Here is a 13,802-nt window from a genome sequence, read left to right on the forward strand (position 1 = left end):
ATGTTCTTGAGCAGTGAAGGGGTGGGATCTCATTTATATTTTATAAGAATGACTGGTTACTTGTGGAGGATAAATAGATGGTAGGGCTGCAGAAGCAGAAGAAAGAGGCCACATTAGGAAGTTATTGCGATCATCCTAGGATATTTTTAGACTATTTCGGATATTTGGCTATCATGAAAGCAACCCATATATCCAAGCCCCAAATGAGGTAACATTAAAATTAGTCATTAATGAACTCTCGATAGTCTACTTAAATCAAATTTTCCCTTTATATAATAGATTTCTGTTTTTATTAAAAAATTCTCCTCTTCCCTATGTGATTGAGTAGAGTAAACCCCATCCTTAGTTTCAGCATAGACCCTCCTTCGTTTAAGCAAACCAATGGGTAGGAATGGACCTTGAAATATGGCTCTGGCCAAGAGGATATGGGGGAATATCAACTGTCTCTGACTTCTGTTAAAAGTCTTTTTTTATTCTCAGGAAAAAAAAGAAAAGAAAAAAAAAAGAGTGTCTCCTTTGCTTTATCCAGAGCAAGACAACATCCAGAAAGGGGAGGGGAGGCCCATCTCTTTCTGGGCCTTCAGCTTCAAGCCAGAGAAGAGAGCACAGAGAGGAAGGCAGAGCAGGGAGGATGCGGAGAACCCAAGCTGAAGCCTTGAAGTGCCTCACCAGGAGCTGCTCCACCTCTAGACTTCTCCGGGTGAAATAATGGAAGTCCTAATGTCAAGGCAGCTGGGAGCAGACTTTCCGGTATTTGCATAAACCTCGTTCTAGGAGCTCAACAGTTCCCATCAGCTGGTCCCTAACCTTGAACCTCTAAAATCTTCTTTTGGGAGACTCTAGAAGGTGATTTACATTTGCTCAAAGACATCAGCACCCTTTTTGCCCATCGGTTTATTCATAAATCCTTTAAGGGAAGATCTTCAGCATGACCAGTTGTTCTCTGTGCCAGGCTGACCCCTGCCAAAAACACTGTGTCTTGCCGAAACCGGTTTGGCTCAATGGATAGAGCATCGGACTGCGGACTGAAAGGTCCCAGGTTCGATTTCGATCAAGCGCATGTACCTTGGTTGTGGGCACATCCCCAGTAGGGGGTGTGCAAGAGGCAGCTGATCGATGATTCTCTCTCATCGATGTTTCTAACTCTCTATCCCTCTCTCTTCCTCTCTGTAAAAAAAATCAATAAAATATATTTTAAAAAAGCACTGTGTCTTGTGTCCATTGCTGGATTGGAAACAGTCCCCACCAGCCTTCACTGTGAGCGACACCAGGACACACATTTTATGCAAAAAAAGAGAGTATAATTTCTTTCATATTTCTTATCATCTGGCCCAGATAACCAAGTACCCAAGCCTTTATTAGTTACTACCCATCCTCATCCCATCAACTTGTGCAAAATATATGTGGAAAGATCAGGACACCAGTCTCATCTGATGTTTAGCAAAATGCCAGACTCCGAACCACAATTTAAGATAATTTGAAATAGCCCTCTCCATAAACTTAAGCTTTATTTGTAGCTCTGATTACCAGTTCCTCTGAAGACTAAATCCTAGAAATTTAGTTATTACTCTTGCTAAATATAGACAATTTTTGAAGCATTTCTCTTAAATAGACAAACTTTTTCCATCATGTCTTAGTCTTGGCAAGTACCAAGACAGGATTAAATGTACGAAGATATTGTTAAGGGAAGTGAGGAAAACTAGGGAGTTAGTGGGGGAGGGAAGAGGGCTGTCAGACCATGAGGCAAATCTGCCCCCACATGAAGGAGAGAGGATGAAAGGTAGGATGAAAGCATCCTGGGCGGCTCTGGAGACTAAGGAAGGTTTGAAAAAGCCATCATGGAGTTCTTTAATCATAGGCAGCAGTTGCTCTCAGAAGAAACCATAGTGGAAAGTCTTCGTGGCCTTGAGTTTGGCAGTGGATTCTTAGATGTGACACAAAAGCACCTGCAATAAAAGAAAATGTAGAAAAATTAGACTTAATCAAAATTAAAAACTTTTGTGCATCAAAGGGCATTTATTATATATCCTAAGAAACCTGAAACACCAATCAGAATATATGCACCCTATGTCCATAGCAGTACAATTTACAATAACTAAGACCTGAAAACAACCCAGATTACACCATGGAATACTATGTAGTTGTAAAAAAGAAGGTTCTTTTACCATTTGAGACAGCATGGAGGGACCGGAGAGTATTATGCTAAGCAAAATAACCCAGTCAGAGAAAGATAAGTATCACATGATCTTACTCACATGGAATCTAAAGAACAAAATAAACTGATGAACAAAATAGATCCAGAGACATAGAAGCATGGAACAGCCCTGATTGGTTTGGTTCAGTGTATAGAGCGTCAGCCTGTGCTGAAGGGTCCAGGTTTGATTCCGGTCAAGGGCATGTACCTTGGTTGCTGATACATCCTCAGTAGAGAGTGTGTAGGAGACAGCTGATGGATGTTTCTAACTCTCTATCCCTCTCCCTTTCTATCTGTAGAAAATTAATGAGGAAAAAAAAAATATATATATATATATTTTTTTTTATTATTATTATTTTTTTTTAAAGAAGCATGGAACAGACTGACAAATATCAGAAGGAAGGTGGGGGTGGTTTGTATATGGGAAGAGATTAACCTGGGAACTTACATGTATATATGCATATCCCATGGAAACAGACAATAGTGTGGTGAAGGCCTGGGAGGGCTAGGTGTAGGGTTGAGGGGGTCAATGGGAAAGAAAAAAAGGGGGACATCTATAATACTTTCAACAATAAAGATAATTTTTTTAAAAGGACATTTATCAAGAAAGTAAAAAGACAATCTCTATAATGGGAAAAACATATTTACAAAACTAGGGATTTAGTAAAGGAAGACAAGGCCATGATGCAAATCTGACCCTGAATGAAGGAGAGAAGGATGAAAGGTAGGATGAAATACAAATTCTTTAAGGAACTTGTACTCAGAATATATATATATATATATATATATATATATATATATATATATATATATCTTAGTTTGCTTAAACTACTAAAGCAAAAATGCCATACGTTGAGTGGCTTATAAACAATAGAAATTTATTTCCCATAGTTCTAGAGGCTAGGAAGTCCAAGGTCAGGGTGCTGGTAGATTTAGTTTCTGGTTCATAGACAACTGATTTTTTTACTGTGTCTTCATATGGTGGAAGTGGGTAGGAAATTCTTTGGGTCTCTTTTATAAGGGCACTGATACCATTCAAGAGGGCTTCACCCTCATGACCTAATCACTTCACAAAAGCCTTATCTCCAAATACTATTATGTTGGGGAAATAGGTTTCAACATATGAATTTAGGGGGGATACAAATATTCAGTCTATAGTATCTTATCAGTTGCTCATAGATTGTGTGTGTGTGTGTGTGTGTGTATTAGAGAAAGTTTATTTCTACATAAAGAGATTATTTTTCTTCTTATATGCTCTTATTGATATTTTTGTATAAAAACACTACGTTGTTGTTGTTTTTTGATGTATTTTTATTGATTTCAGAGAAGAAGAAAGAGGGAGAGAGAGAGAGAGAGAGAGAGAGAGAGAGAGAGAGAGAGAGAGAGAGAGAGAAACATCAACAATGAGAGGGAATCATTTATCGGCTGCCTCTTACATGCCCCACACTGGGAATTGAGCCCACATCCTAGGCATGTGCCCCAACTGGAATTGAACTGTGACCTCCTGGTTCATAGGTCAATGCTCAATCACTGAGCCATGCAAGTCAGGCAACACTATCCTTTATAATAAAGAGGTAATATGAAAATTGACCATCACTTCAACACAAAAGATGGCCACCCTCATGTGGTCAAAGATGGCTGCCCCCATGTGAACACAAGATGGCTGCCACAAGTTGGCTGGCAGGGGAGGGCAGTTGTGGGTGATCAGGCCAGCAGTTAGGGGTGGCTGGGTCAGCAGAAGAGGGCAGTTGGGAGGACTAGTTCTGTAGGGGAGGGCAGTTGCAGGGGTGGGGGGGAGGAACCAGGCCTGCAGGGGAGGGCAGTTAGGGGCAATCAAACTGGCAGGGGAGCATTTAGGTGTCGATCAGGCTGGCAGGGGAGTGGATAGGGGGTGATCAGGCTGGCAAGCAGAAGTGGTTAGGGACAATCAGGCAGGCAGGCAGGTAAGTGGTTGGGAGCCAGCAATCCTGTATTGTAAGAGGGATCCCAGATTTGAAAGGGGGCAGGCTGGGCTGAGGGACATCCCCCCATGCACAAATTTTGTGCACCAGGCCTCTAATATTTTTTTATATTGATCTTATATCATGTCACCTAGCTGAATTATTTTGATAGTTTTTCTATCCTTAAAATTTTTGTACAAATTACATTATCTACATATAATGGTAACTTTTCTTCTCCTTTCTAATAATTATATTTTTGTTTCCAGGATTGCCATGGACAGATGCACAAGCATAATTACACAACTCTAAGAGCATCATTCTCATAGACTTATATGAATAATATTCCTTGGAGTTGTGCAATGTATTGTGTTGGCAGTTTCCAATTTTCCAGTGTTAAATAACAATATGCCCTTGCCTGCTATTTTTTATTTTGATTCTTCTACTGTTTCACCATTGGGGATATTTTAATGGGAGTTTGAGAATGTATGTAATCATTGTTTAACCTTAATCTATTGTAGGATTTTTCCATATGTCATGACTTATAAAACCTTTTATAATGTAGGCCAGTCATTCACATCCTAGTTTTCTAAATCCACCATTAATGTCTTTATATTATTGTGTCTAATATCAATAGTGTATTAATCAAGATCCTGATTAAAAGTGTTGGATAGGTCACGGCATGGTTTGTCACCAAAAACTTTCTTCTATTCTTTCCAAGTGGATTTTGTTATTTTTTACCTACCTAACATTTATTCTTTCTTTTTTTGCTAACAGAATCAAATTTTCTTTAGAGACCATCATCTCATATTTAAAGTGTTTTGTTCACTCTTTATTATAGTACTTATCACACTCTATAGTAAGGATAGGGAACATCCAGCCTGTGGGCCATATAAAGCCCAAGAAATCATTTGGTCTGGCCCTGCCAAGGCATTAGGGGTGAATTAATTAAATGTTTGACCAAATGTAGCAGGTTCATTTTTAAGTTGATAATTTTGTGAGGCCCATGAATGATGTTATAAATATCTCAATGGCTCTTGGCAGAAAAGGAGTTTCCCCACCCCTGTGTTATAGTTCTAAAAATATTTCCAACATTCCTCCCTACTTTGAGATGGTGCTCTAGCTGCATTATCTGCAGGTTGGCTAGAAAGTGTCTTGACCCTTCTTAAGACAGTGGCTCACGAGGTGAGTGTGGGTCGTTTCAAGGGGAAATGCTGGGAAGCTCCAAAAAGATAATTCATATTTCTTTGAGAGAAGGGAGGTTTACAGGAGATTGTAAAGTACCTTCTTACTCCTGGACTGATATCTGGATGAGTCCCTACCCAACAAGGACATTTTTATTTCATCTTCATGTCCAACCCAACAGTGACTTTTTGGTCCTTTTGGATAATGGCTGAGTCCTCTAACCACTCTTCATTCCTTGTTTTACATGCCCCCAAGGAAAAGAATGTCTCAAATATCTCTTCCTCAAACTCTAACTCACTTTATCCCCTATACTTAGTGTCTGCTCCCACTACTAGCTACTCCTTCACCTGGCATTGCTTCCCATAAGCTAGCTGCTTATATTGGGTAGAAGGACAAAGGTTACCTGGGAAAGTAAGAATTATAGGCATGGGAAAGTGAGCAAGTATAATTGTTATAGGTTACAGGCAATGTGAGCTGGGAGGGTGGGTGTCACAGAGGGTGGGTACCCCTGGAACTAGATGTTTCAGCCACGAGATCATAAGTTAAGCATTGGCCCAGCCGATATAACGGTATGTAAGAAACATTTTAACAAAAATTTCATAACTTAATTTTTACAATATCCTGTTACACATAATTATTAATAATGAACTACGATGTTAGCTAATGACTGATTACTATAATCGAGTTGCATTCATTTCCCTTACTCACATCATGCACAGGCGCACCATTTTCTCCATTAATACTAGCAGTGAATATTTTAGTAGCCGATTATGGCAATAGTCTTGTACTAACTTGTTTGGTGTGTGTAACAGGAAATATTTTGCTTTCGGAGAACAAGAAAAATAGGTTTATTAATTTGTGCAGTTAAGTGGTGTCTGGTAAATTAATATTCAAGAAAAAATATTAATTTTTATTAAAATGTTCTATTATTTTATGTTAATGATTACTCATTTACTTCAGCCCTTTGTAGTCAGCATGTCTCTATTGAAATAAACCTAGGTTTCTATGAAAATTGAAGCTTTTGTTATTTTGCAGCCCACCTAAACTTAAACACTGTTTATTTGGCCTGTGTTAGCCTTTGAGTTTGACATGCTTGTTGTAAATCTTTCCATAATGATGAGCAGTTCTTGGGAAAGGAGGATGGACTGCATTCCCATGTTAGCTCCCATACCCTAGGGCAGTGTTTCCCAACCTTCTCTCATGATGAGAATCACCTGGTGGAGTTGTTAAAACACAGATTCCTGAATCCCAACTAAGAAGTGCTAAACTAGAATTTTTGGGAACATATAGGTAAAATTGTATACTTAACTAGTGCTCTAAGACAGATTTTATATACAGAGCACTAAGTTAGGTATGCAATTTTAGCTATATGTTCCCCAAAATTCTAGTTTAGCACTTCTTAGTTGGGATTCAGGAATCTGTGTTTTAACAACTCCACCAGGTGATTCTCATCATGAGAGAAGGTTGGGAAACACTGCCCTAGGGCATACACCTCTCAGCGGGGTTAGTATGTGCTTTTTCTAATCAGAACAGAATAATCACAGTTAACGGAGCATGATTAATATATCTTATAATTATAGTTAGTCCCCACTATTTTATTTCTGCTCCTAACATAACCTCATTTCAGATGCTCAAGAACCCTAGAGGAAGGGCATATCCAAGGACACTGAGGTGCAGATGAAGGCTAACTCTCCCAAAGTCATGCAGCTAGTCATTGACAGAGCCTGGATTTGGACAGACAGCCTGGCCCCACAGCCTGTGCTCCCCAGTCCTACACTAAGAGTCATGATGAGGTGTGCGTGCCGCCTGGATGAGAATGAGCCTCCATTGAAAGGGAGTAGTTGGGGACACACCTGGGTGCCCCCAGGAGGCCCAACCTTCAAGACTCAGGCAAAAACCCGTGGAAATGCCAAGCAGGGCGCCTCAGTGGCCAGTTGTGCCCTTCTTACAGGAGATACACTGTGTGGGCAATCCATCATGGGCTGACTGTGGCGCCGGCTGCTGGCTCTCCCTGCCTCTGCTTGTCTCCATCAACATCATCCAGTTTTTAGACTTTTCCTAATTAAGAAAGGTTCCCACCAGCAACAGCAAAAATCCTCACCACCTCTTTCATTATCTCAGCTTTTCTTCTCCTTAATTACTATTGAGCTCCTGTTTGATTAAATTAGTTTGCTGAGGTCCTTTCTGAAATCTTGGGGAAATTATCTAAAAATCATGAAATCAATTCCCTTACGCAGTTTTAATCTTTTATGCCCCAGGCTCAAAGAAGGATGGGCAGACAAGTGCAGGCCCTCTGAGAAGTGTGCAGCCCTACGCTGCTTGCCAGCCTTCTAGGGCCTTTGTGGACCATCTGGGTCAATTTCCTTCCAAGTAAATGAAATGCAAATAAAAATTCCAGCAGTTTTTCAGCTGCCGGCTGCCCAGCTGATTAGCATGACAGAGGCTGGGAGATGAGGCCTGACCCGGTGCACTTCCCCTCATCTCATTAAGTTGTAACTCCACCGCCACTGCATTCATGGTGTTTATTGACGCTGAAAGGCGGCTTTATCCAAAACTAGCTAAATTCACATTCAGAGTTTTTACTTGGAAGTCTTGCCTACTGCAGCATCCACATGAAAGTGAACCTATTGTGGCGGGCTCATGTGTCCTGCTGATTCTGAAACAAGCTGGAGGTTTCCCAAAAACGTTGATTTCACAAGTCTGTCTCCTTCCTTCCTCCCCCAGCCGCCAAATGCACAGGGGTGCCCAGTGCTGGAAGAAGTAGGTGAGCACAGGAGGAATTCCTAACTCAAGCTTAGCGGATGCGGGAAGGTGAGGTCTATGAGGGCCTTTGGGTCTGTATGGGTCCCACATCTGCAGGTACCAAAACCCGTCACAACTCACAGGGGTTTGAGAAAAGCTTTCTTATTGGGCACTAGCTTTGCGGAGACCTCTGTGCACAGCTCACCCATCACATCTCCTGGATCTCTGTCTTTGACAAAGCATCAGGAGGGCAGTGTCCCTCTACCGCATATGAAAACATCATGACAGCAGCCTACATTTCTGTGTGGTCATCACAGATTGATGACTTGGGTGTTTGCACACCGAGAGATGATGATTTGCTTACCATGGAGGCAGGACCTGGTGACCTTTCACCTGCTTTTATCTGACAGAATGCCTGCAGAAGCTATACCTACTTCATCGAAGACAAGGCATGTTTATTTTTAGGAAATGAGAATGAGGTTCAAGCAGGGGAGGAAGTCATTATTTGTGATTCTCTGGTCATCACCCTCCTCAAGAAAAAGGTATGGTCAAACCCTATTTCTCTGACCCTGTTGGAACGATAGCCAGGGAAGGGCTTTGAAGTTATTAATGAATGAACTGAGTGATGAATGACTTTTGTATGTGAAAGTAAAACCTGGAGCTTTTTACAGATTCTGATTAGCATTTAGCCAAACTGGGTGTGCAGGGATTTCTTTGGGTAAATGGGCTGGTGTCCTTTGACGGAGAGAGTAGCAGTCCAGAAAACTATTTTTAACAAGTAAACAACACTGGACCTGTTGCCTGCTTCACCAGTCCACAAAACCACCTTAATCTTTTGTTCACAGTTCTGTGCTACGTGTTATTATATTTAACCATTTCCATTATAATCTTTTCCTATACTCTATTTTCTCTTAGATACAACTCAGTAGGTTGGTCACTTCATAGCTTGATTGCTATTACTGTTAATGGAAACATTTTGTTTCCTCTTCTGTTGGCCAAGAGGAAGGTGTGAGCGGAGCAGGGGCTGAGGGTGAGACCATCCACAGGGACTGCAGGGAAGGCTACCAGATTTGCTTAGTTTGTGCAGCTTTAGGTCCCCAGCCTGTCCCATAAGGCTTGTCACTGTACCAGAACAAAGGAGGTCCCAGGCTGACTTTGGTACAAGATAAGGGATGGCCAGAGCCAGGCCACCTTTCTGTGGGCTGCAATGCAATGCAACCTCAGGTTTGACAGTCAAGATAGTGTCTGCTGAATGGATGCAGCAATTATATTGAGGGACGATAACTGAAGTGAGGTTGCCTGCCTGACTTCCTGAGTGGAAGCTGCTGCCTTCCAGAAATTAGCCAGAACCCGTAATCTTAAAGGTGTCCTCACAGTGACCCTGTAAGTTATGTGTTTGCAGCCCCATTTCACAGATCAGAGAATTGAGGCTCCGAGATCCACAGTGTTGCCTGCGCCACACAGGTACTCATTGCCTCAGAGCTGAGCTTGGGAGCAGTTTCTCACTGACCCCTGAGTCCATACTCTTTCCAATGCACTTTCCTGTCTTCTCCACACCATATATGCCACACATTTTCCATTTCTGATTTAAATGCAAAGCAATTGTATCCCTCAGAGAAATACAACCATGAACCATGCATACCACACACAGGACATTTAGCAGCCCCGTGGGTATCACTTTGATGCTGCCTGTCACAAGCTGTTGGTGCTGCCTGACATATTGTCTGCCCAGCCATTTCCACTGAGTATTGCTGCTCCCCCAGCAGGAAGGTAGGGTCTGGCCTCAGATTTCAGGCTGTAGTCTGGGCTTTTGCTTTTTCCATCTTCCCTACAAGCAGGCTACACCAGGCACCCAGCTGTCCAGGCCATGACTCTGTTACTTTCACACACCTTGCCAACCCTCACTGTCAGCCTGTGCGAGGTGATCACCTAGTGCTGACTCTGAAGTGACTGCTCTCCCCACAGTGGATCTGTGACAGCCATTGCCTTGAAGGCCAGAATCAACTTTGTCCCAGTTTTGAATATACCAAACAATAATGTATGCAGGATAAGTTTTCCAGTTTATCCTACACAGGTTATAAAACAATAACAGTGAAAGGCTGCCAGATACCAGGCACAGCATCAAATACTGTATGTTGTCTTGTGCATTAGCTAAGTCAAGGCTATCATTCCTGGGCCCAGCATCAATGGGTGCATGGTCTGCCTTTGCTCTTCAAAGTGTGGTCCATGATTCAATAGCATCTGATCATAAGCTTGTTAGAAAGGTAGACTCTTAGGCCCCTCCTCTATCCTACCAAATTTAAATCTGCATTCAAACAAGATGCCCAGGTGATTCCTCTGTACCTTTGGGTTTGAGAAGCACAGATAGAGAATGCTTTTTAAGAACAGGATAAAAAAAAGAGTTTGATTTTTTTCTCTCTCATGGTTTATAACTCAAATGAAACTGTATACAAGTGAGTTCTGAGCAAACTTGGAGTTTATGTTTCCTTTGTGCCTGGCAAAGGATTTTTTCAGAACTCCTTTTTATTTTATTCATTTGTTTATTTATTTATCTATTTTTAGATGGGGACTACTTTTATTAATGATACTTTTATTAATGAGTGAACCAGTAACTGCCAAGGCCACTATGTATGGATGATAGGAATGAAGCTTTATTTCTTCCTCCTTGGACAGTCTTGATTTCCTCCTTCTTTGTCTGGAACCACTCTTCACTGTACTTTTGAGCTTTCTCAGTCTTAGACCTTCAGGCCTTGGCCTGGTCAGCCAGAATCATCTCCTTCTTCTTCTTCTTCTTCTTCTTCTTCTTCTTCTTCTTCTTCTTCTTCTTCTTCTTCTTCTTCTTCTTCTCTTCTTCTTCTTCTTCTCCTTCTCCTTCTCCTTCTCCTTCTCTCCTCCTCCTTCTTCTTCTAATATATTTATATTGCTTTCAGAAAGAGAGATAAAAACATCAATGTTGTGAGAAAATCATTAATTGGCTGCCCCCTGCACGCTCACTACTGGGGATCGTGCCTGGAATCTGGGCATGTGCCCTGATCATGAATCAGAGGTGACCTCCTGGTTCATAGGTCCACGCTCAACCACTGAGCCACACAGGCTGGTAGCCAGAAGCTTCTTGTGAGCCTTGTCTAGCTTCAGCTTGTGGATATAGTCCATGGGAAACCACTCCTTTTTTAACATCCTACCTTCACTTTTAAGGATAGGCTGTGGTACATGTGGTGGTCAATCTTCCTAGATTCACAGTATCTTCTGAGAAGCTGGTGAAGAATTCCCACCCTCCTCATCCAGGTTATTTTCTCAGGCATTTGAGCATTGGCAGTACCCTTCTGCTTATCTTTGCCCATATATCTGCTCTTCCTGTGGGCCAATGTGTTTTTCCAGCACCGATCAGTTTGTCTTTGATCAGCTCCAAATTTGCTGATGGGGGTTGGTAGTGGTGATTTCATTGATCTCATTGTGGTCTAACCAGACCTTTTTTCCAGAGTGGAGGACTCCGGAGGCAAGCCTCTTCTGAAGCCTGAGCGTATGCATGGCTGCGGCTGCTGCGGCGAAAGGCTCAGAGCTTCTATTAAAACTTCTCATCCTCAGAGGCTTTTCTGAGCACAAAGAAGTCTTTACCCAATGACATCTGAGCAAGGGTAGGACGCTAATATTTTTTAGTGCCTGAAAATATGCACAGTCTGACTGATCTCAGGTAATCTCCATAGAAATCCTGTGAGTTGGGTATTTTTGTTGCTGTTTCTCTATTACAAATAAGAAGGAGGAGGAGGAGAGAAAAGAAAAGTAAATAGACTTAAGCACTATATAGTATTAGCAAAGCTGGATTTCAACTCAGGTCACCTTGATGTCAAAGCCTGCATCTTCCCACTATATGCAAGGCTGACTCAGCTGCCAAGCACAGCAAAGTAAACTTAAATCAACTTTAAATCATACACATCAGTCTGCTTTTATCTGGCAGGAAAATAGTTTAAGGACAAATAAAAATATTTCAAGTACAACTGAGTCTTTAGATTTCTAATATTATATCATGGAAAGAACAAGGTAAGGTATTGTTTTGTTTCCTTTTTACCTGTAATGCTCTTCAGGTCACTGTATAAAGGCTTTGGACTCAAAGACTCAGCTAGTTTAACTCTTAAAGAAAACATCAGAAATGAGACATTTGTGGCTACAGTGAATAGCTCTATTTGGGGCTATACTCTATGGCTATAATGAATTCACCTAGCCATCCTGAGTCAGGGGAGTGCAGCAGAAATAAGGGATCAGTATGGTAACAAAGAGGAGACACGAATACATCAATTTCAGGGCTACAGAGATTTTTGAACCACTTCCTCAGGAATGTCGCCAAGTGCAGGTACCTCCATATCAGAAAGTTTACCAGGTAGAGACCCAACACTCAAGAGAGAATAACAAGCAACACGGCCTTGCTCTTGCTCTTTCAGTAATCATTGAATAGGTGCCTTTTCTCTAAACCCAACCTTAGTTGGTTCGGGCAGTGGCACTGCTTGTCCTTGTAAAAAATAAATAAATAAATAAATAAATAAATAAATATTATAAATATTCAGTGATTTATCTTAATGATGTAGGGAAAGAACATGGTTTCTGGGCTTCACTCATATTAATTTCCCAGGGAGTTTCGCAGTCTTACTTTAGGAATTTTCTTTCAAATTGAGTAGGAGAATTGTGGATGCATTTCTGGCATCAAAATAAGAAAACACTCAAAATGAATGTACTGTAATCAAATAAGGACAGCCCCTCCCCTACATCACCCAAAAATGTTTTCCTTTAGGAAATTAGTATGACAGCATAGATATTTCAGGCAGACCCTGCTAAAATTCTACCAAGCAATTAAGAATTATATTTTTAAACTAACTTACAGAAATATAATTTCATGGGAAGATGAGAGAAAGGCTGCTTCATGACATCGGCCAGGCCATGCCCGAAGAGGTTTTAGAGCAATGGCTGATGTGGACATTGCATTCAAAAGAATGGCAATTTATTCTTTCACAAAACTTTTTTTTTTCAGTTTTGTTCTTTTATTTAATATTTAGTAAGAGGTTTAAAAATCTTTCTCTTCATCAGAGTTTGATCCCCTTGCAGAACTTTTGGTTTCTGAGCTTGAACATGAAGTTTTACTTCATCAATAACATGACTGCCATGTTGTAGTGCATTGTGAAGTTCCTCTGAAGAAAAGTGAATCCAACCCATCCCTCTGTGAAAGCCAGTCTCTTTGTCAAAAGGTACAGAGACTCTCAGCTCACTCAAAGAGAAATTTTCTGACTAGTACTGTGGTCCAGGGAAATTTTCTGACTAGTACTGGCCCACAGAGTCATAGCTAGTGGCCTCACTGCTGATACCGCCATCTTTTTTTTTTTTTTTTTTAAAGACCCTGACTTAAATGCTTAAATTCCAGATTAGAATGTGTTCCCCTCTCTATGTCCCCTTCTCCCTATGCCCTACTATTCATCCCATGCCAACCTCCCCTCCAGGGTCTCAATCCCACCTGGTGTTTATTGGTCACTGGAAGAGTCCCCAACCCAGAAAACCTTCAGTCCTCCTTTCACTATGTACTCCAGAGAACAAACATATTCTCTCTCTTTCTCCTCTTCCCATCCAAACTCCTGTTGGCAGCAATGCAAATCACAGTTAAGTGTTGAAGAAAAAATCAGGCCAACTAAACTAATTCACTCTAAGGTGTGAATGATTGATAATCCCATAAACATCCCATAGCTATTTGCAATTTAAAAGAT

General features: G+C 41.2%; 1 pseudogene; it reads right to left on the reverse strand.

Moving 5' to 3' along the window:
• Nucleotides 1–10,602: 10,602 nt before the first annotated feature.
• On the reverse strand, nt 10,603–11,586 carry LOC118729570 (annotated as a pseudogene).
• Nucleotides 11,587–13,802: the final 2,216 nt, after the last annotated feature.

This window comes from Pipistrellus kuhlii, unplaced genomic scaffold (assembly GCF_014108245.1).
Source record: "Pipistrellus kuhlii isolate mPipKuh1 unplaced genomic scaffold, mPipKuh1.p scaffold_m20_p_3, whole genome shotgun sequence".
Taxonomy (NCBI): domain Eukaryota; kingdom Metazoa; phylum Chordata; class Mammalia; order Chiroptera; family Vespertilionidae; genus Pipistrellus; species Pipistrellus kuhlii.